The following is a 22,901-nucleotide window of genomic DNA, read 5'->3' as shown; positions in this document are numbered from 1 at the left end:
CTAAGGAGCATTTTTAAAACTCAAAATAATTTTTTCCTCTCAATCAACTTTGTGTTGTTTGTCTTCTCTTTGTTGTTTAGTCTCCAAGAAAACTGTATCAGTGTCACCTCAGATAGAAGATATTACAATATCTAAGGTAGAAGCTGTTTTCTATTTTTATAGGTTTGGGAAGACACAGACTGCACAGATTGTAAAATGAAACCAAAGCATGGTATGGAAAGCTCCCAAAATTACTTAATATTTAAGGTGGAACTTTGGTCCAACAAGTTATTTTGCATTTCAAGTTTTGGGAGTGCTAAAAGAATTCCTATTTTTTGCAAGCAGATTTACATGTATGTGCCTACAGCTCTACAAAGCCATAACAGATAATGTTTTTAATTGTGTTTGGCATTGTCTGTAAAGTCAAAATGAATCAGTTATATTAGCAGTTAAAGCATGGTTTCTCAAACTTTGTCATGGCAAGTTTTCCAGAAGGAAAAAAAACACATCCACTTTCCCTAAGACCAAGATTTCCAGGTACAAACTGCTTATACACACACACAGCATCCTAATGGATCTCAGACTGAAAGACACTTTCCATTTCACTAGCAGCCACAGGAAGAAGCCAGAGGGGCACATCCTGGCAGCAGTACAGTGCCCAGAATTGCAGAGGTTAGCAAGTATCTTCAATTTCCACTAGCAACTGCTCAAACTCAAACAGGAGATGCTCGCCTCCCATTCTAGAAGCTACTGGATTAAGATATTGGAATATTTTAGGAGAGGAGAGCTGGTCTTGTGGTAGCAAGCGTGACTGTCCCCTTAGCTAAGCAGGGTCCACCCTGGTTGAATATGAATGGGAGACTTGACGTGTGAGCACTATAAGATATTCCGCTTAGGAGATGGAGCCACTCTGGGAAGAGCAGAAGGTTCCAAGTTCCCTCCCTGGCATCTCCAAGATAGGACTGAGAGAGAGTTCTGGCTGCAACCTTAGAGAAGCCGCTGCCAGTCTGTGTAGACAGTACTGAGCTAGATGGACCTATGGTCTGACTCAGTATATGGCAGCTTCCTATGTTCTTATACATATAATAAATTAAGGCTCTATGTTTTTGGAAATTCTGCAATATGTATTTGTGATTGCTTTAAGCCAAGGATGGCAGTTATGCTTGTATTTGGCATGGATTAATTCAGAATAAGACCTTGAACACTGCCATAATCTACTCGTAGTGTTCCTTGGAAGATGGAATAATTCCCTCCTCCCAGTTTGAGATGTTCATTGTGATGAAGTTTGGCAACTGACACCTTCAGACAAATCAGTCAAGCTGTGTTTTGATCCTTGTATCTCAAGTCCAATACTCAATCAACTGGGCTGCCTTATGGGCAGATTCCAACAACTTTCTCCCTGCCCCCATTCAGAAACGCACAAGGAAGAACAGACATAAAGAGTATTTATAATGAAAAAAGAAATCAGGATTTTGATGAAGGAATATATAAGAACTGCCAATTTGCTCTTATAGACAAAATCAACACAAAATTCCCATTTGTGATGAAATTCTTCATCACAGTTGTGAGCCTTTAAAAGGAGTAATAAAATGCATAACACAGTACAGTTGTAAAACCTAAATCTCATTAGGCAGGATCTAATATATCAGATGTGAAGAGGGACTACAGTATAGCTCAGTGGTAGAGCATCTGCTTTGCATGCAGAAGGTCCCAAATTCAATCCCTGGCCTCTCCAGGTAGGGCTAGGAAATACCCATCCTAAAACCTTGGATTGCCTCTGCTAGTCAATATGAACTAGACCAGGGGTCCAGTGTTCCCTGTAAGAAGGATTCCCAGAAGGACTCCCAGCATTCCCAACTGCAGTGGGGATTGTGGGAGTTGTAGTCAACAACATCTGAGAATCCCTCTTACAGTGAACACTGCAGGGGTTCCCAACACTGGGTCCCCAGATGATGTTGGACTACAGCTCCCATCATCCCCAGGTCAGCCATAGCAGCTGAGAGTGATGGGAGTTGTCATCCAATGACATCTGAGAACTCAAGGATGGGAATCTCTGAGCAATGGCATGATTCAGTATAAGGCAGTTTTCTACACAACTTTTATAAACACCAAGAAAAGGTTGAGGACCAGATGCCAAGATGTCTCCACAGAGTTTATATAGTTGCTAGATAAGACACAGTGTCATAATATGTACAATTTAGAACTGGATTTCATGTACTTCTGCAAGTCTTAGCTGCAGGGCAGGGGGGAGGAGAAATCCTTAAAACAAAAGCCACACTCTTAATAACCAATGTTCATGCAAATTTCCACTCTTCCCTTTGGCTACTGCCCAATTATAAGAGTCCTGAGGAGGAGGAGGAAGAAGAGGAAGAAACTGGGCTACCAAACAATCCAGTCCCACAGCCTTCAACATACCCTGCTCTGCTATGAGCCTCCCCTGCAACCTGCTTTTCCTCCTCCAGCTGCTGATACAACGGCTGCAAGCAGGTCCCACAAACAACCTGGTAAACAATTATGCTGGTGATGGGGGGCAGGTGGGTGTTGAATTATGTATTTATTTACTGTCCCTTCTCTACCACTTTTCATTTGTAAAAAAAAACCCAAAGCGGTTTTACAATGTAATTACAACAAAGCACAAATGTTAAATCTATTAAAAATATATCTCTTTTTAAAAGTTTAATTTTTTAAAAATTGTGAGACAAGAGAAAGAAAGAGCCAGCATTCTGATTGACACCCAAGCAAGTTAACGCCGGTTGCTAGCTCCTACCTTCCTGCTCCTTGATCACAGGTCTTTAAGGACGGGGAGGGGAGGGGAGGGGACGAGAGAAACAGACACTAGTGTTGGCAATACCAGCGCTTGCACTTTCTCTCTTAAAGGCAAAGGGCCAGCCTGGGGCGTGGGGGAGGAGGGCAACAAGGCAAAGAACCCACCACAAAACTAAGAAGGGGTTTAATTCTCTGAGGACTTGAGCTGCTGCCTGTTGATCCTGGGCTGGTTCCTTCTTCGGAACTCTGCAAAGCGCTTTCGCTGCCTTCCCCGAGAGCCAGCCGGAGCCACGCACTTTATGATATGTACGTCTGTGTGTGTACACACAGACACCCCTCCCCAGTGCGAAGGGCTCTCCTGGCTTCTTGAACCCTCCTCCTGCCCTTAGACTCAAGAACAATATGCAGCCGCCGGGGTCTCTCGGGGAAAAGACGACCGACCCCAGGTTCTACAAGGCACTGCGCCTGCGGGCACGTTCTTCAGCGCGACCGAACCTCCCCTCTGCGCGCCTGCCAGACAGCGGCAACGCTCAGGGCTCGCGTTCCAAGACTGGGTACGCAAAGGGTTGCCCAGACACGTTCACGCGCAGCCCTGCAGCGGGCGAGGCGCTTCCCTGCGCCTCCTGCTCTAGAGGAGCCCCAATCTCTGACACTCCTCCTCTCGCGCCGGCCTCCCGCGCACCCAGCCCTTCCACTCCACTCACCTCCGAGGCGCGCTGGTTCCGAGCGCACGGCACCAAGGACGTGCAGGCGCTCCCAGTAGCTCGCGAGAGCAAACTCCAAGCCGAAGCTCTGTCCTTCGGGTCTTGTTTGCACTTCCGCCCCTTTCCCTTTGCTCCGCCCCTCTCCGGCTCAGGAGGGACTGGGGAGCGCGTTCCAGCTGAGAGGAGGGAACCTGCGCGATACAGTTGCTGAGTGGCTGGGCAGGCGGGAGAGTGCGAGATATCTCCCGAGCCCAGAAGGCCGAGCTCCGGGAGAGCTGGAGATTTACAGCTCTCTCACCTTTTGTGTTTACCTAGAACTAAAACCCACTGAATTTCATGGGACTCACTCCCTAGTAAGTGCGTGCGCATAAGGTTACAATTTCAAAATACAGTTGAACACACACACCTACACCTACCTTTGGGCACGAGCCATCTAAAGTGTAGCACATTAATGCCCTCTCTTGATTGAACTGAGAGAGTTAAGCAGGACCTTAAAGGTTATACTTTTATTTGAGAGTAGGTCCCGTTGAAATTAATGGAGCATGATATCAGACTGTGTGTGGCTGTGATTCTGTGTACAATTATTTGGGAACAAGCAACAAGCCCCATTAAACTCAGTGGGACTTTAATCCAAGTAACGGGGGGCGAGGGTAAGGGAGGCACACAAAAGCAAATAAAATATGTTTCTGGAGTGTCCCATATTAGATTTCTGAAACTGAGATGGAAGGACAGCTACTTTTCCGAGGGAGTGCTTGCTCCCTTTGGAGCTACCCTAGCCAATTAAGAAGGTATAGGAGGCAACTTTCCTTCTACTGAATTCAACAGGACTTAATAAAATAAAATAAAAATAAAATAAATAATGGTCCTTAGCACTGGCTGGTTAATGACCATTGCATCAATTGATCCTAAGGTGATCAATATACAATATACAACAGTAGATCAACATTCAACATATTTTAAAACACGGATATCAATATCACAGTATCAAAGCTGTGGAAATTCTGCATTTGTTTTTAGCACCCATAGATGTTCAGAAATAAAGACCCAGGACAATCTCTGACCAACTGACCATTTAAAAAACCAGCCTTATCTACTCCTGTGCTGTGCCTCAAGCAGCAGCTTAATCTTCAGAAATGATCTTTTCACAGTCCCATACACTCCAGTTGTCCGCTCTTTGTCAGAATTAGCCCTCATTTCCTGGTAAATCACAAATCTGAAGTTTTCCCTTCAGAGGATAAATATTGGTATGCTGTAAATCAAAATGGTCTATATTTAGTAAAGTCTATACTGTGCTGTCAAGTCAGTGTAGACTCCTGGTGGTGACCACAGAGCCATGTGATTTTCTTTGGTAGAATACGGGAGGGTTTTGCCATCGCCATCTCCTGCATAATATGAGATGATGCCTTTCAGCATCTACCTATATCGCTGCTGCCCGATATAGGTGTTTTCCATATAGTCTGGGAAACATACCAGTGGGGATTCAAACCAACAACCTCTTGCTCTCTAGGCAAGTTACTTCCCCACTGCACCATTAGGTGGCTAGCTATATGTAATAGAGTGTAATACATTTCCTTTCACCATACACGACTGCTTAGCCAAATAGTCGATGTTGGTTTGTTTGAGTTACACACCAATTCAACAGTGTATACAACTAGATCCAGTGTGAGAGTAAAAACCTTGAGTCTTTAAAAATAGTTGTGGTCAGTTTACCACATGCTTCAGAAGCTACTACAGGGCAAGCTGCTTCAGGATACATTAATGCAGAAGGAGCAGACAGAGGAGATTCTTCAGCAATGTGTGATTTGCAGGGTGTGGGGGTGTACCTAGGCAAGTACATAAGAACATAAGAACAGCCCTGCTGGATCGGGCCCAAGACCCATCTAGTCAGGCATCCTGTTTCACACAGTGGCCCACCAGATGCCACTGGAAACCTACAGCAGGAGTTGAGGGCATGCCCTCTCTACCCTGCTGTAACTCCCCTGCAACTGGTACTCAGAGGCATCCTGCCTCTGAGGCTGGAGGTGGATTATAGCCCTCTGACTAATAGCCGATGATACACCTCTCCTCCATGAGTTATCCAAGCTCCTCTTAAAGCCATCCAGGTTGTTGGCTGTCACCACATTCACCACATCTTGTGGCAGAGAATTCCCCAAGTAGTAGTAGCATAGGGAGGGCATAGGCGGCCTGTGTTCACACAGGGCACAGGCCATGGCGTCTCCCCCATGGCTGCAGCGGCTACTCCCCACAGCAACTCCCCCTGCCTCGGTGATGGCAACAACTCCCCCTCCCAGCTCCCCACAGCACTGCTGGAACCTTCAGCGCTCCTGTGGCTTTCAACATTTCAGGGTGTGTGGGGGCACTCTCTCTCTTAGCCTCCAAGCCCCAGGAATGGCTAGCCAGCGGGGCAGGGGGGCAGTGTTCCTTTTAAGAAGAATTTCCTGATGTTGTTGACCACAACTCCCAGAATTCCCAGCTGCAATGGCTTTTGCCATTCTGGGATTCTGGGAGTTGTAGTCAACAACATCTGGGAAATCTCTGTTGCCAAATTTGGCTTTTTTAAAGGCAAATTTTGGGTTACGGCCCATTTGACTCACAAGTATACCCCTTAGGTTCTGGCCACCAGCGGGGAATCCCTCTGAGAGGGAACACTGGTGGGGGAGGTGAGTGAGATGGCCCCAGAGGCAGGAACCCACAGGTTCTTGGAACCTGTGTGCTCAATAATAGCTCCGCCCCATTACACAGATTAAATTAAAACATAAGGACAAAACACATGTTACAGCCCCTGTTCTTAGTGTTGTGCACCCCCATTTTTTATTTAATCTGTGAAATGTTGGAGAGTAAACATAATCAGCTGATCATGCACCTCAATTCACAACCACAGAAGCCAGTTGAAAAGCTGGCAACTTTATCTGTGTACCCACAACATGCAAGTTGAATTATTATTATTGAATTAAATTATTATTGAATTCTTATAGTTGAAGGGAAATCCGGGGCAGCCGAAGTCATGGTGCTGCCTGAAGTGAAGGACAATATGACTTACCCCCCATCTGCAGGCTGGTGCTCAGTGTCCGAACTTTTTGTCAAAAAGCGGTATAGGCATATTGGTCATTGTCATCCCCAAGCCATGCTGCCAAGGTAATGATGGTGGCATGTGTGCACTCTCAGACTGTGCCACCAAGCAAGAATGAACAGTGCTCCCCCATGCAATAAAGGGGCATACCTGGGGGATGTCAGAATGTCTGTGGAGATGTCCCGACGGGTATGCTCTTGCTGTGTCCCCCTCCTAATAATGTGTGTCAGTAAGGTATCTTCTGAACTGGCCGTATGTGTGTAATTAATTCTTTTGCTCATGCCACTTTGCTGAGAATTTTACCACCCTCAGCCAGCTTTCTCTTAACCTGTTACTTTAGTTCTCACACAGTGTTCATTTAAATGATAACTCTGTGTTACTGAGGAAGGCAGAAGCTAAAACACCTTGACTAAAAACATTTTTAAGTTATCTAGATTTTGACATTCACTTATTTATGGGTGTGTGATTGATTATATCTATATCTATATCTATATCTATATCTATATCTATATCTATATCTATATCCTCATAGGTTCACCTCAGCGGTTCATTTGAATGAAATCACTGCTAGTTTAACTCAGGCTGCAAATGATGTATGTGCTTTATTTATTTTTCCTAAATAGCTGTTAAATGAAAATTGAGACTCTCTTGGGCCTGAACTGAGGCCTGAGCTATGCATTATGCAGAATGAAGGAACAGAATGCACTGATGTGCTAGAAGGAACAGTGCTACTGGAAGTTGGGGATTGCTTTATTAAATGCCCTCTTCCATTAAAAGCTCCACACAGAAAGTAAAGCAAAGTCAGAATACTTATCCTCAACATACAATTTTTCTATTTCTATGGAGTTTTGTTTTGAGTTGGGTTTTTTTTTGGCAGCAGTGGGTATTAAAAATTTATATCTCTATGGTCTTGGGTAATTTATGGTTTTTGGACTACAACTCTCATTATCCCTGGCCACTGGATGATGTAGATCCCTGGCCATTGTAGTTCAAAAACCACAAATCACCCAAGACTGCAGTATAGTGCAGCACCTTACAAGTCCCAGCATTGTACCAGTACCACCTCATTCTGCTGCATTTGTAGACCCAAACTAAATAGTTTGGGATGGGACGAGAGCATAATGTAGGGGTGCTCTCCCGACCGGCCGTATACTGCTATATGGTTGCAAATGGTCACATACTGTGTTGAATACAAAGGACTTGGTTTTGATCAACCAAGTGTGTTTGAGTGCAGTTGTCTCTGCCTCCTAGACCTCCTGCCCATTACAACGTTCTAGATGCAAGCCTGGTCCTGAATCTGCCCGCTGACGTCTTTGACTTTGCCGCAGACTAGATCGCCCGCCTGGAAAAATAGCTTTTGTTACCAGCATGCCAGGTCATGTCAGCCTTTAATTACCACCCACAGTGACGTAGGTATTCATCACCTTCTGGCTGAATGACTGGAATTCATTACAAGTCTGTTGTAAGCACGTTGCCTCTGCTTCAGACCATACTTCTGGGCCCATTGCTAGTCTCTATGACTTGCAGAGAGTACAGACCAACACAGGCTCAGGGTGTGCTGTGCAGACTGCATATCTGGTCTCACAGTGAGGGGGAACAAGATATTTGCTTTCCCCTTGTGGGATACATCCAACATCCCTAGTAATGGCCTTCAAAACCTAGTTAAGATCTCAGGACACTACTATCTGGACATGCCTTTTTAAGGGCTTACTTAGTGCAGCCAAAAAATTGCTTAATGGCCACTTTGAATTCAGCCCTATAAAAGCTGCTCTCTCTGTGTTGTGAACTGTCTACCATGCAGGACTCCCAGTCTCCGCCATGCCAATTCAACTTCCTCTCTTTTTTCAATCTGCAAGTCCTCCCCAATTAATATTATGGATATCCATCCTTTCCTGTTCTCCCTGGCATGTGGACCCCAGCTGTAGCTCCATCAGTACCATGCATCCTAGGAACACAGGAAGCTGCTTGATACCGAGTCAGACCCTTGTTCTGCCTAGCTCAGTATGGTCTACTCTGACTGGCAGCAGCTCTGCAAGCCTTCAGGCAGGAGTCTTTCACAGTTCTACCTAGAGACGCCAGAGGTTGAACCTGGAACCTTCTGCATGCAAAACAGATGCTCTACCACTGAGCCGTGGCCACATCCCTCCATGGGGCCGTAGCACTAAAAGGCCTGTGTAACCCAAATCTGGCAGGAACACAAATCTGGAGGCAGGAGAAAATTAGTATGAAAGAATCAGTGGGTATAGGGGTAGCGTTTAGACTTCCCCATGCCCATTGATTCTCTTTTGAAAATGCCCTTGCCCCGCCAGCAATTTCCCACTAAAAAAGGTCTGGTTTTGGTATTTGAATCCAGCTGAGGAGAAATCAACTAAAATGTGTATTGATGGTATGGCTGGGGGTGGTGGGGTGGAATAGCTGAGGCACAAGGAACAACTTCTTCCTGTTCATGAATTTCTCTCTTAATAATAATTTCTCCCCTCAGAGAGGAGAGCTGGTCTTGTGGTAGCAAGCATGTCCCCTTAGCTAAGCAGGGTCTGCCCTGGTTGCATATGAATGGGAGACTTGATATGTGAGCACTGTAAGATATTTCTCTCAGGGGATGGAGCCACTCTGGGAAGAGCAGAAGGTTCCAAGTTCCCTCCCTGGCATCTTCAAGATAGGGCTGAGAGAGATTCCTGCCCGCAACCTTGGAGAAGCTGCTGCCAGTCTGTGTAGACAATACTGAGCTAGATGGATCTACGGTCTAACTGAGTATATGGCAGCTTCCTATGTTCCTGTTCCTAATGCCCCCACACATTAACACTGCAATGCAAACACAGGGTCAGGAACTCCATAGCCCTATTTGGATGTTGTCAAAAAATATGCTGTACCTTTATATACATACAAAAAATATGCTGTACTTTTAAATATGCTGTACTGTAACATGTACAGTTACAGGATTAAAAGCAGGCCTGGAAGTTCCATCCTGGTGCATCACTCACACCTTTGCCACCTTCTTCACTCTTCTGAATTCACTGATGAATTCTGCATTTGACTGAAGAGGCAAGCGTCAGAACTGTGATGTTAATTTCAATGAGATTTCCACTGAGTAATTTAGTCAGGATGCCAGCCAGTGGCTAACATGCCATACAATATAACACAGGTGGCTGGTTCACCCTATACACTGCTGTCCATGTGTATGCACTGTTGATGGATTTGCGCACCCAGGACATCCATTATTTCTAATGGCCATCCTGTTGAGCAACAACTGCGTTTCTGCAACTTTATGCCAGAGCAGAGCTGCCCTGGGAGTTATTCACACTTGGCTTCAGGCTTCGGGGTAAATGTTGAGCAAAGCCACTTCGAAGTACACTTGCGGCACTGAGTGAAGCAGCCCCTCCCCTTGTCTCTCGGTTTTCTTTTGAAACAAGTCCATATGGCATGCTCCACATGGCACGCTCCCATTTGTGTTTTCCTTCTAGCCATTGGGACTGGGGAGGAGAGTTCCCTGCAGAGACAGATCTGCATTTCTGAAGAGACCATGTCTCTTATCATGCTAATGATTCTACATCAGCGCCTCTTCCTGTTTGCTCTGGCGTTTTCAGAAAAAGTAACTTAAAACTAGCATTTTAAAAATCCGGAAATACCTTGAGATAAGCTAGAATTCGCAACACAAAGCCCAACTTGTGTGTGGAGTGAGTCCAAGGATCTCGTATGTACTTCGGAGTAAGTTTGGCCGATGTGTGAATGCACACACTCTTTCCCAAAGAAGATTCGGGGCAGAAGCCCTGTCTGTAAAGCCTCCTGGTGCACAACTCCATCAACATTGTTTTCAAATGTGCAGCGGTGTGGATGTTGCTCCAATTGCCTGCTTTGCATTGCACAGGATGGGAGCCACTCTGTTTCAGTTTCTCTTCTTGAAACCAATGAGCTTATGAGTGATTGGATGTGGCTGCCCAAATTTACTAGATTTCATATACAAAGCAGAGTTAGAAGGATGGAAGCAAGGCACTTATAATTAAGTGCACAAAGGTGGGGGTGGGGAACCTGTGTGGTGATGTCACACACACACACACACACACACACACACACACACACACAAATGGCAGGATCCATACTAAGTTAGTTACAACTAAGATATCCCTGCCAATGTGTTCCTTTTCCCCCATTCACCTGGATGGGAAATAGTTCTGCACGACAGACAAGTCACAACGTGTTGGCAAGTATGCTAAGCACCATTGAAATCAATGAGACATGCCTAACATATGTCTGATTAATTTCAACAGGACTTAGTCTGGATTCTGCCCCATATTATTATTTACAGAAATCAGGAATATTGTTTTGATGGTTTTGCTTCATGAAGTCTGTCTTGTGCGTTCTAACCTAAACCTGGTTAAACTCTTATAATTCACAAGGCCTTGCATGCAATAAGAGAGTGTGTGCATCAATCGACCATCCTCTTTCTAAAACTAAAGCCAAGTGTCTTTGTTTAATTCCATTGCCTTGACAACAGGGAGTGGTTGTACTCAAAGTACTGCTTTCTTTTTAAAGGGCAGGTACTAGTCACCCCAGTTAAGGAGGAACGGTCTGGTACAGCATGTTCCTGACACTATACACAAGTGTGCATACCATGGCAATCTTTATAAATCAATGTCAAAATCTTCAGGTTGGTTCTTTAAAAGTATGTTTTATTATATACTCGTAAAACGGTTTGCAGTATGCAAGCATGGGTCCCATGACAGTGGTTCCAGGCAGGCAATGAGGGTAGGGGGAAATACCTGTTTAATGTGTTGAATATTGCTGCCACTGGCACCCAGCATCTTGCAGGAAGCCTGGGAGACTGACGTAGGATCCCAGGAGGAAGCTGTCCCACCCCCACTGCTCAGCTGGCTTCTGCACATGTGTGGTGGCTATTTGAGTGGTCAGCACAGCATAGTGCCTGCTGAGTACTCAAATGGCTGCCATACATGCAAGGAGCACAGCTGAGCAGCAGGGGCAGATGAGCTCCCCACAAGATGCATAGTCATCCTCCTGGGATTCCTGAAGGACTCTGGATGCCAGCAGCCTCCCCCCGCCCTGCACAAATTGTTGTCAGTCCGTCTGTGACTCTGGTCAGTTTCTAGCTCTACGTCGTATGATCATTCCCCATGCTTTCCAATGGGAGAGTTTATCTGCATTTTCCAGTAACATAATTAATTTCCCCTGACAGTGTTCCCTCTAACAGGGGATTCCCAGATGTAGTTGACTACATCTCCCAGAATTCCCAGCTGCAGTGGCTTTTGCTTGGGGATTATGAGAGTTGTAGTCAACAACATTTGGGAATCTCTGTTAGAGGGAACACTTCTTTCTTTCTTTCTTTCTTTCTTTCTTTCTTTCTTTCTTTCTTTCTTTCTTTCTTTCTTTCTTGTAGTCTGGGTGAGGTCTGGAACTTACCTGTGAAAACAGTATGTTTCTCTTTTATGGTTTGGTCTGGGAGTTTCATGTCAGTGAGTGAGTGAGGCCCAAGCAGATATATTACATAACAGGAGATCCTAGTTATTCACGGGTTCTCCATCCGTGGTTTCGTGTATCCACAGTGAGGTCACAGAGACTCAGTTTCTTTAAACACAGGACAAAAAGAGGGCTATTTTTGCCTATCCATGGTTCCTGAGTGGCAGGAATTACTTTTGACATTATTTCCAGCTGCCATTTTGTATCATGGAGCCATTTTGTAGCTCTTTTCTATTTTTTAAAAAGGCAAAAATCGGAGGATTGTAGGGTTTGGGGGACATCGCAGGAGAGCCAGAGAGCAAGGTACTATGCTTATTTTTCCATTCCATTCCATTCCATTCCATTCCATTCCATTCTATTCTATTCTATTCTATTCTAGTGCAGCAAAGAAGAAAAAATTACTCCTGGTTCTTTATATAATGGTCTGCCTTGGGATGTGAAATAAATTAATAAGCTATAGCATGAAAATCACTTAGCTTGGCAACTAGTGAATATAATGGTGTAGACCACAAGAGCCGACAGCTACAATAAATGTCTTCCACAGGGGAAAGATACATCCTGGTTGAAATCTGGCAGCAATTTTCAGCTATTAATATTAGTAGTTATTTTTGCAGCTGTATCATAGTTCAATGCGTCTTGGAAGATTAATGCAACATGCAGCCCATCTCAGTACAAACCTAAGGCTAAAGGTAGTGCTAGATTTTAAATAGAAGAATCAGCAGTTTAGGGCTGTTAGACTCATACTCAGTGGCGCTCTTAGCCCTGGACTTTGGGGCCGAAGTCCACGGCCTCCACAGCCCCTGGGGGCCCCCAAATTGCCTTTAGTCTTTCCCAGGTGGTGTAGTTATCTGTCCAAGCATGATGATGCTTAATTTGCAATGTGTGTGGTGGGGGGGAGAGTGCTCCAAAGGCCTTTAGGTCCAGGCTCCAAAATTACCTAAGTGTACCTCTGCTCATACTCCAGCATGAAATCCCAGTGAATATGTTGGTTTAATACATTTGATAATGCCATGTGGCATTTGATAATGCCTGAGCTGCGAGAAATTTCAGGGGCAGCATCTCCAGGGCTTGGCTTCTTTTGGAGGAGAGATCCCTGGAGACTTAAGTGTCATTGTAATATTTGGTTTATTTGCAGATATACAAGTTGAGTGTCCATTGGAGACAAGAAGCATATGCTCTCCCAATATACAAGCAGCCCTGCTAGATCAGGCCCAAGGCCTAGCTAGTCCAGCATCCTGTTTCACACAGTGGCCCACCAGCTGCCTCTGGGAAGCCCACAGGCAAGAGACGAAGGCATGCCTTCTCTCCTGCTGTTGCTGCCCCGCAGCTGGTTGTTTTATAGCTGCTTCCCTCATACACACCAAGAAAATGAGATTGAATTAACTAGAGTTTTATCCGGCAACAACTAAATTTTCTCCTTCTCCTTTCCCTCCCTTTTCTTTTCATATCCCACCCCTTACACTTTCTACAGGATCCCCACTGAGACAAACATCCAAACAACAAAACATTCTCTGCTGATTCTCTGCTGCTGCTCTTTATTGTCTGTACTGCTTTTATGCCTTTGTTTTAAATTTTTAATCAGATTTGTTTAATATTTTTTTCACTTAATATTTTAATTTTGTCTTTTTTACCATCTTGTGTTTAAATTTTTTGCTGTAAACCGCCTTGGAATTGCTTTAATGAAAGGCGGTATATACATTTAACAATAAATAAATAAATAAATAAATAAATAAATAAAACACAAGAGATAACTAAATAGAATACAACACTGTAGAGGCATCTTGCCTCTGAGGCTGGAGGTAGCTTATAGCCACCAGAATGGTAGTCAATGATAGACCTATCCTCCATTAATTTTCCTAATCCCCTTTTAAAGCCATCCATGCTAGTGACCATTAGCACATCCTGTGGCAGAGAATTCCATAGATTAATTATGTGCTGTGTAAAAAAATAGTTCCTTTTCTTGGACCTACATTTCCTGGCCATCAGTTTAATGGGATGACCCCTGATTCTAGTGTTGTGAGAGAGGAAAATTTTTCTCTCTCCATCCACTCTCTCTACTCCATGCATAATTTTACAAATCTCTACCAGATCTCCCCATAGAAGCCTCTTTTCCAAACTAAAACAAGTTGTTCTAGTAAGAACTAATCAGCCTATTTTCCTTTCACTGTCTCTACAAGTGGACGATATTTGGTTCAAATTGAAGTCCACAAGTTAGATCTCTTGCACCTCAAATGTTCATGCATCTGCCATCTGGATCAGGGTGGATGACATCAACACAAACAACACCACTGAGGTGTCCTTGTGTGTCACTCACTACAACAGTACCAAATTTGGTTCAAATCGGTTAGGCAGTGCTCAAGTTAGTGCATTTGTGCTTCAAAAGTTCACACGTCCACCATCTTGGATTGGGGTGGATGACATCATTAGAAACCACACCATTGGGGAATCCCTGTGTGTCCATACAGCTATAGCAAATTTGGTTCAAATCAGTTAGACTGTCCACAAGTTAGTGCACTCACACCTCAAAGGTTTACGTAACTGCCATCTTGAATTGGGGCGGATGACATTGTCACAATCTCTGCCTTTGAGGTTACCTATATTTCCCTATAGCTGTAGCAAATTTGGTTCAAATCGGTTAAGCAGTTCACAAGTTAGCTCACTTGTGCCTCAAAGGTTTATGGTTCCGCCATCTTGTATTGGGGTAGATGACATCATCAGAAACCACACCATTGGAGCATCCCTATGTGTCCATATAGCTGTAGCAAATTTGGTTCAAATTGGTTAGACTGTCCACAAGTTAGTTCACTTGTGCCTCAAAGGTTTATGGTTCCGCCATCTTGAATCAGGGTGGATGACATCATCGCAAACTACACAACTGAGGTGTCCCTGTGTGTCACTCACTATAACTGTACATAATTTGGTTCAAATCAGTTAGACAGTCCACAGCTTGTGCCTCAAATGTTCACGCATCTGCTAGCTTGGATTGGGTTAGATGACATAATCACAAACTATGCCATTGAGGTGTCTCTGTGTGTCACACACTGCAACCGTACCTAATTTGGTGCAAATTGGTTAGACAGCCCACAAATTAGCCCAATTACACCTCAGATGTTCATGCGGTCACCATCTTGAATTGGAGTGGATGACATCATCACACAACATGCCATGAGGGCATCCCTCTGTGTCCCTACAGCTGTAGCAAATTGGGTTCAAATTGGTTAAACGGTTCACAAGTTAGCTCACTTGTGCCTCAAAAGTTTATTTGTCCACCATCTTGGATCAGGGTGGATGACATCATCACAAGCTATGCCATTGAGTGTCCCTAAGTGTCCCTACAGCTGTACCTGATTTGGTTCATATTGGTTCAGACATTGCAAAGTTGATTGGGGACACACACATGCAGATATACAGATGGACGGACAAACGGATGGACACACATACAGAATGCTGGGTGATCTCATAAGCCTACTGGAAAGTAGGCTAAAAATCCAGATGCTCTAGCCTTGCCTGCTAGGCAGCTGCTCTGCCTCTGTATCTCACACTGGTTCTCCAGAAAGAGGCTCTGCACTCCACAAAGAAGCACTTCTAGGTCTCAGGTCTCTCCCTCTCTCTCAATCTGTCTCAAAAAATGCAAACTGCTTCTTCTTTATACCCACACCTTACATCATTTCCTCCTTTAAGCTTGGAGGCCATCACCTCTTCTAAATTCTGGTGGTGTTCGGCATTCCAGAAAGGTTTCTGTACCCTGAGATTCTCCTTAAGAAATATCTACTGGGCTTGTGGTCGGGAGGCTGGCTCAGGATAGGCAGGGTGGGGAGGGGGATACTGGGGGGAAATGTTTGAAAACCATATGCCGTTCAATAAAATGGTTAATAATAAAACAAAGGAATATCTACTGATCACTAAGGAATACTGACCACAAAGACTTGAAGTAACCCTGTTTACCAGGGACGATCTTTATTTTCTGGAATCTGACTCCAGTAAATCACTGTCTCTATTTTGCCTCTTGGGGATGGTGTGTTTAGTTTTTTTCACAAGAGTTGCTAGAGTAGTAACTTGTCATTCTTAAGGATTCAGCTCCCTCCCCAGAATCTCTAGAAGTTAAATCTCCGAGAAGGGGAGTGGATGCATTATGTCTCTAGTTCACCTGAATGTAAATGGCTGGAATCCAGTTTCCAGCAGTGTGTAGGGCTACCAATTAGGGACTTTTATAGAGGACATACGACTATATCGGGGACCAAATTACTTTTAAAATATATGTTAGGAGGAATAGAGACTATTTGGGAGACCAAAAAACCTCTTTTGCATGTGTTGTGTCCGAAGTTCTGGGGAGTGGCAGGAACTTTTTTCTCACTCCTTAGAACAGTTTATTTATTTTATTTTATTTTATTTATCAAATTTGTATACCGCCCCAAACTTTCGTCTCTGGGCGGTTTACTCCCATGAGCAGCTTCTCTTCCTCTGTCTCCTTCCCCTTCCAACTGACCATCCATCCAATGGGGAAGCCAGAGGGGAGGTTCTGCTTCAGTGGCAGGTTGCAGAGCCGCGTCATGCAGGAACATGAATAGGTGGGCCCTGCAGGTGCAGCTTCCTTCCTTCATGTGGCAGCGGTGGTGGCGGCAGCAAGAAGTTAGCAGTTAGCTAACTAACTTTACTCAGTGAGCAGCTATGCCTGCTAACTGGAAAAAGGCACCTAAAAAGGCACCTTTAAAGTGGTGAACGTCTTCTGTTTATCAAGAGGAGAGCAAATGGGATCCAACCCCAGCATAGGAGCATTCTGTCAAAGGCTGATGCTGGTGTTACCTTTCGTTTCTTTTTACATTGTGAGCCCTTTGGGGACAGGGGAGCATCTTCTTAGCATTTATTTTTCTTTGAAAACCACTGTGGAGCCTATACTGTATATGTTCGCAGCATAGATAAAAACAAGTGAGTGAGAGATCGTGCATGCAGCACTGTGCCAGCATGCAAAGAGGATGGCTTGGTAGCTAGCTGGCTGCCCTGCCTCGAGCCAAGAGGTGAAGTTGCTGGCCTGGCTGGGGAGAGCAGGCTGGGTGACCCGTAGGGGAGGAGGCCTGTGTGTGTGGTAAACCTAACCAGGAGATGACTTTACTGTGAAGAATCCAGGGCCTTGAGAACTCTGCACCTAGCCAGCAGACTGAGCAGACATGCAGCCCACCTGGTCATCAACTTCACAGTGGTGAGCTTTACTTATTCTCAAATTATCCATTAAAAAAAAAATCAAAATATGATATATAATATATCATATGGATTGGTCAATCTGTTGTTTTTTGTTTTTTTAATTTTTAAAAACATGTCCAAAAAGTCAAAGACCAATAAGTGGCTTATTTCATGGCAGAAAATTAAAAAAAAAAACCTTCTGGAACTGAAGCCCCTACCCCACCCCCGTGCCCCCAGACCATCATTCCACTCCCATGTGAAAGAATACAACCTCTGCCTTCATTAAAAAGTGCAACTTGCCTCCGCTTTCCCCAACCCTTTACATTTCCAGAATGGCTGAGCATAGGTTCTGAAACTGAGCAGACATGTAGTCCAAGATGCCTGTGTATTTTTATTCAAGGAAATTGGTCAATCCTGTGATTTTTAATGAATTTCTCCCCTACTGCAATAAAGCTGCCAGGAAGAGTTATCTCTGTCCATAGTGTACTTCACCTCTAGTGAAAGTGGATTAATGTAATCTTCTTTACAAAAGAATTTGACATGGCCTTCAGCCATAATGTTAATATGCATTTATAAAAACTCTGGACCAGTAGTTTTCAACCTGTGGTACTTCAGATATTGCTTAACTACAACTTCCATCATCCCCAGCTACAGTTGTGGCTGGAGATGATGGGAGTAGTAGTTCATCAACATCTGGAGTAGCACAGGTAGGGAACCTCCACTTTAGACTATCCAGAGCATTTCAGTAGGTTTATATATTATTGAAATAATCCTTACAGCAGCCCTGTGAGGTAGGTGTATTTTTAAAGCATTATTAACCCCATAGTGCAGTATGGTGCAGGGGGTGAGGTGGGGGGCAGACTGAGGCTCAGTTTGCTTATTCTCACAACCATAAACAGGGATAGGACAAGCATCTTAACCAGCTTCGGGAGCTGTGTGCACTCCTGGTTTTTGATTGTGTGCAAGTAAACCTAGATAGGAGATGATGATGCTGATTTATTTATTTATTCGATTTCTATACCGCCCTTCCAAAAATGGCTCAGTGCGGTTTACACAGAGAAATAACCAACAAATAAGATGGATCCTTGTCCCCAAAGGGCTCACAATCTAAAAAGAAACATAAGATAGACACCAGCAACAGTCACTGGAGGTCCTATGCTGGGGGTGGATAGGGCCAGTTACTCTCCCCCTGCTAAATAAAGAGCATCACCACATTAAAAAGGTGCCTCTGCCAAGTAAGCAGGGGTGGTGGGGTAGTGATCATGTGGGAGCCACACGCTGAGTAGAATGGCAGTGTCCTACCCAGCTGTTTAACAACAAAGGAGGAAAAGCTGCCCTACCCACCCTGATCACTTCCCTCTCCTCCAAGCTGAGTTTTCTTCTGTACATTCAAAATTGGGAGCACACACAGTTCCTGAAACTGGGAAAGGAACTAATACTTACAAGAAGAACCAGCCTAGTGAATTGCCTAAAGGCCAGCAAGTGACTTCATAGCAGGATTAAGATCTGAACAGGGCATTTCCTGGTTCATACCCACCCTTGCATTGGCAAGACAACAATGCCAAGTTTCAAGGAGTGGGAGGGGAAGTAGGCTCAAGGAAGAGCACTAGAATGACTATTGGTTCTCTCCTTGCACATTCACTTCTTCTTATGCTTCCTGGTTTTTTCCATAAATTGTTGAATAGTTTTGGAACATTTCATGTGTTCTCCGTGGATGAATTTTACCACCATTTCCACAGCAAAATTCTTGAGACACAGGAGTTCTTCTCACAATCAGTGAGAAGAGCTCTGGTGTGGTCTGCGGGGACAGCGGGCTATACTTACCCTCCCCGCAGACAATCTCCTAGTACCCTTTCCTTGGTTGGGTGGATCGTCTACCCAGGCAAGCACTGGCTCCTGCCAGTAGCTCCGGGGGTTGGGCCCAATCCTGGTGGTTCACATGTATGTGCGAAACTGGTCTGGGCTTCCTTAGCCCAGTTTTGCATGCATGTGTGAATAGCCTCACGGTATCTACAATAATGTTGCAATGCTACGTGACTATCCTTTGATTGCTTGCCAGTGGTCAGATATGCTTGGTTCATGTTTTCCCAGTGGGAATTAATAACTGGAGATCTTTGTCTGAATGGGCAACCTGTCTGCAGAGTGGATCTGAGATCAGAGCTCTGCAGGTTACATGTGAGAGCATAAAGGAGTTGCAATATGGATTTGGGCAGAGATCAAGGGAGCTGTGAGGGTTTGTTTTTTTTAAAAAATGGAGTTGGCAGAAGTACTTGCTCTGTGGAATCCTGATGAAAGATCAACAATCGTGCTACCCGTTTTAGATAGTCTGTTTGCTTCCATTATGCTACACTTCTATGTTTGTAAACAGACTGATTTTGCAAGACTGCATAAACCTCCAGTGCTCTCTCTCACTGAAGCTCTCCACACGAGCAGCACACAAGCATCAAGCCTTCCCTGGGCTGCCAGATCAGCCGCCCACACGATTACCAGCTCCATCATGGAGCCAGTAGGGACGGTGGGGATTGGGGGCCGTCTGGGCCCCGCAAGTCCCAGCATCCCCCATGCGAGTGCACTGGGTATTCTGGGGGAACTCCCGATGCCGGGAGGCTTGCTGCAGCCTCCCAGTTGGGGTTCTACTTATGAGTCGCCGTGGCACGGAGCCACGCCACTGCGTCTCATGGTAAAAAAAACGGGGTTAGCAGAGCGCACGCTCTACTAACCTCATTTTAGAGGAGGGCTACTTTTTCGGGCTAGACGCCATTGAACTGTGAGCCAGGTGGTTCTTCCACCCACCCACCCAGTTCTTCCCCATCGTGAGAATAATCTCTCTGTTGTGCTGCCTGGAATTATCACTTAACATCCGTTTCAAGTCTGCTTAACTGCTATGGCTCTCAAGCAGGGAACTGTAGTTCTATGAGTAAGAGGTTAGACCTTTCAGAACAGTCCATTCTAAGCAACTTCACAAAACTACAGTTCCCGGGACTGTTTTGGCTAAACTGTGATAGTTAAACCACATCGAAACAGAATTCAAAGCAGCTCAAATGTGTAATATAAGTATGCAAATGGCAAGAAGGCAGCCCAATGTAAAGAACATTGCAATAATCTAGCCTGGATGTAACCAGCCCATAGATCACTAAGGTCAGGTTTGCTCTGAAAGTGCATGGGGGGGAGGAGGAAAAGTTGCTAGCAGCCTCCTCTTCTCTCCTTGTGCTCCTTGCAAGTTTTGCAAGGAGTGTGAGGATTCGCAGAGGCACTCCTTGCAATGCTTGGAAGGGTCAGATCGGTCCCAAGGAGCTGCCCTGATAGCAACCATGGGGAGCATCTTGCCACCCTGCTAGCACCCCAGTAACCTGCCACCTGAGGTGATTGCCTCATCTTGCCTCATGAAAGGGCCACCCCTAATCCTGTCCACCTCTTCCACTTGCCATAGCTTGGCAAGCCTAATAAGGCAGGGTTGGGCCTACCAGTGTCAGAGGCACTGGCAGAGGAAGCCAGCCGGCAGCCCGTGTTCCTCCTGCCGGTGGTCCCCCTGCCACACCTCCTGCATCTGACATCAGATGCAGGGGGCGTGGCTTCACTCCCAAACAGGGCTGTGTGGCCTCGTTTGGGAGCAAGTACCAACCAGTGCTGCATTCACAGCATGGCCAGGAACAACTCCCGGCCACGCTGTGAATGCAGCGCTGGCTGGTATTTGATCTCAAATGGGGCCATGTGGCCCCGTTTGGGAGCAAAGCCACGCTCCGTGCATCTGATTGGCAGCGGCCTGGGTACTTTGAATCCATATGTTCAATGGTGGCGCCGCCTCTGGTTGGAGGGCACCCACTGGGAAGCTTTGCCCAGCTCCCCCCTCAATCCTGGAGCCGGCTGTGGGATGGATTTTCAGATCGTTCACCCTCACTCAGATTGAAACTGCCTCCAGACCCTGAAGCGAAACAGTCAAGACCACTGCTCTGCAGGGAATCTCTTAGCAAGGCACGCCGTGTGCTGCTATGAATGTGCCTACTCTCCTGAAACCAGTTGTGGCCTAAGGATGAATGTTCTGAGCTGATTACACATCCCACCCCCACTACAGTTACAACACTTGCGGCTGTTGAATTCATGAGAGAGACCAGAAGGGCCAAAATCTACATTCTCACAGTAAATAACAGTTCAACTGACAAGAGGAGCTGGAAAGAGAAATGGAATACATTTTATGTGCTGAGTGTTTCACATTGTTAGGCTGCTTCAGCGCTCCAGACTTGAACAGAACATAAACACCTAGATTAGATCAGTTTCCCCAGCTCGACTATTAATCAGAACACTCATTGCCTTGATGCCCCAATACTGTGTTTACAGTAAAATTGATCTGTGCAATGTCAGCAGAAAAACGAAACCTGCATCACTGTGAGCTCAAAGGCAGGGGATGAAACTAATGGATAACAGCAGAGACTGAAATAGAACCTTGGAAGAACCTAAGAGCTACTAGCAAGAGGATTTGATTGCATCCAGGTAGGGTGAATGTCTAGTCATGCCAGGAAAAAGGTTTTTATTTTAATAGACTACACAAAAGTGACGACAAACATCATGCACCCGGACACAAGAGGTTACTTTTCTGAATCTGAAAAGCAGTCAGAATGGTTGCAAGCACAGTCTAGTGGAGGCTAGCTGCAGTCATACAGTGTCAAATTCCACAGAGAGATCCAAGTAAAATGAAAACAGAGAACAATTTGCATTAGAATTTTGAGAAGCGGGTAATGAGAAAGCTTTAACCAGTACAGTCTGCAAGGAATGCTGTTTCTTCTTGTGGACATGATCCCCTCTAAAACATATTTATTCATTTCAAGTTTTTAGCTCACCCTGTTCTGTCTTCATATACTGTGCTAATGCTTCACAGACAAAACCATGCGGTGTTGCACAGATTCAGCAGTATAACCAGAAATGTTGCTCCAGTGCAGCAACCCAGGGTTGCAATGATATCTTGAGCGGGGAAGGTATGGACAGTGTGTGGAAAGGGTAAAACAGTAAGCCTAATCATATTCCCATTGACAGGTCCTGGGATCTTCCACCCTTGCAGTCTTTTTATGGCAAATCGAAAATGTGAACTAAACAACATGAATACCAGTTGCCCTGCTGCTAAATACCAACAATCCACAAAACCCGCTAAAATGAGCAGTTACTCACACAGGACTCACCACCAACCGTCACATATCTGCAGACCAAAAAGGGGAGGAAAGAGCCTACATGCAGGCTGTATCCTCCCAGTCCTCCTTTCCCCCAGTTTTGCTTCCCCTCCAGTGATGTAGTTGAAAATTCAGAAGTGCAGGCACTCATCATGACAGCCCCCATGGCCATGCCCACCTCAACAGCCAGAGAATCTGAGAACTAGCTGCATGTCCATTAAGATTGCCAACATTATGTTGGCCAAAATCAGGACACAGCGGGGGGGGGGAGCGAGGGGAGGCGGGGGGAGCCAGACTCATTTCAAACTGGCGTTTGGGCAGGCTATGGGATGGAGACTGCCTTGGTCGGCCTGTTGGATGATCTCCAATTGAGAATTGACAGAGGAAGTGTGACTCTGTTGGTCCTTCTGGACCTCTTGGCAGCTTTCAATACTATCGACCATACTTCTGGAGCATCTGAGGGGGTTGGGAGTTGGAGGTATGGCTTTGCAGTGGTTCTGCTCCTACCTCTCAGGCAGACTCCAGCTGGTGTCCCTTGGAGACTGCTGTTCTTCAAAATCTGAACTTTTGCATGGT

At 45.3% G+C, this 22,901-nt stretch overlaps 1 protein-coding gene across 19 annotated transcripts in view; it reads right to left on the bottom strand.

The window, feature by feature from the left end:
* PDLIM5 (PDZ and LIM domain 5) overlaps nt 1–22,428 on the bottom strand; it is a 196,140-nt gene extending 173,712 nt beyond the window's left edge. For 2 of the 19 annotated variants that reach the window (XM_053257575.1, XM_053257571.1), the window contains exon 1: nt 3,450–3,749. The gene's annotated coding sequence lies outside the window, so the exon portion shown is untranslated. Of the gene's footprint in view, nt 1–2,910; nt 3,371–3,449; nt 3,765–22,326 lie in introns of those variants that run through there. The other 17 variants (XM_053257579.1, XM_053257573.1, XM_053257569.1 and 14 more) reach the window with 16 other exon arrangements.
* Nucleotides 22,429–22,901: the final 473 nt, after the last annotated feature.

Source organism: Hemicordylus capensis, chromosome 5, assembly GCF_027244095.1.
Source record: "Hemicordylus capensis ecotype Gifberg chromosome 5, rHemCap1.1.pri, whole genome shotgun sequence".
Taxonomy (NCBI): Eukaryota; Metazoa; Chordata; class Lepidosauria; order Squamata; family Cordylidae; genus Hemicordylus; species Hemicordylus capensis.
The sequence above is the reverse complement of the archived record's forward strand: the minus strand, read 5'-3'. Positions and strand labels throughout refer to the sequence as shown.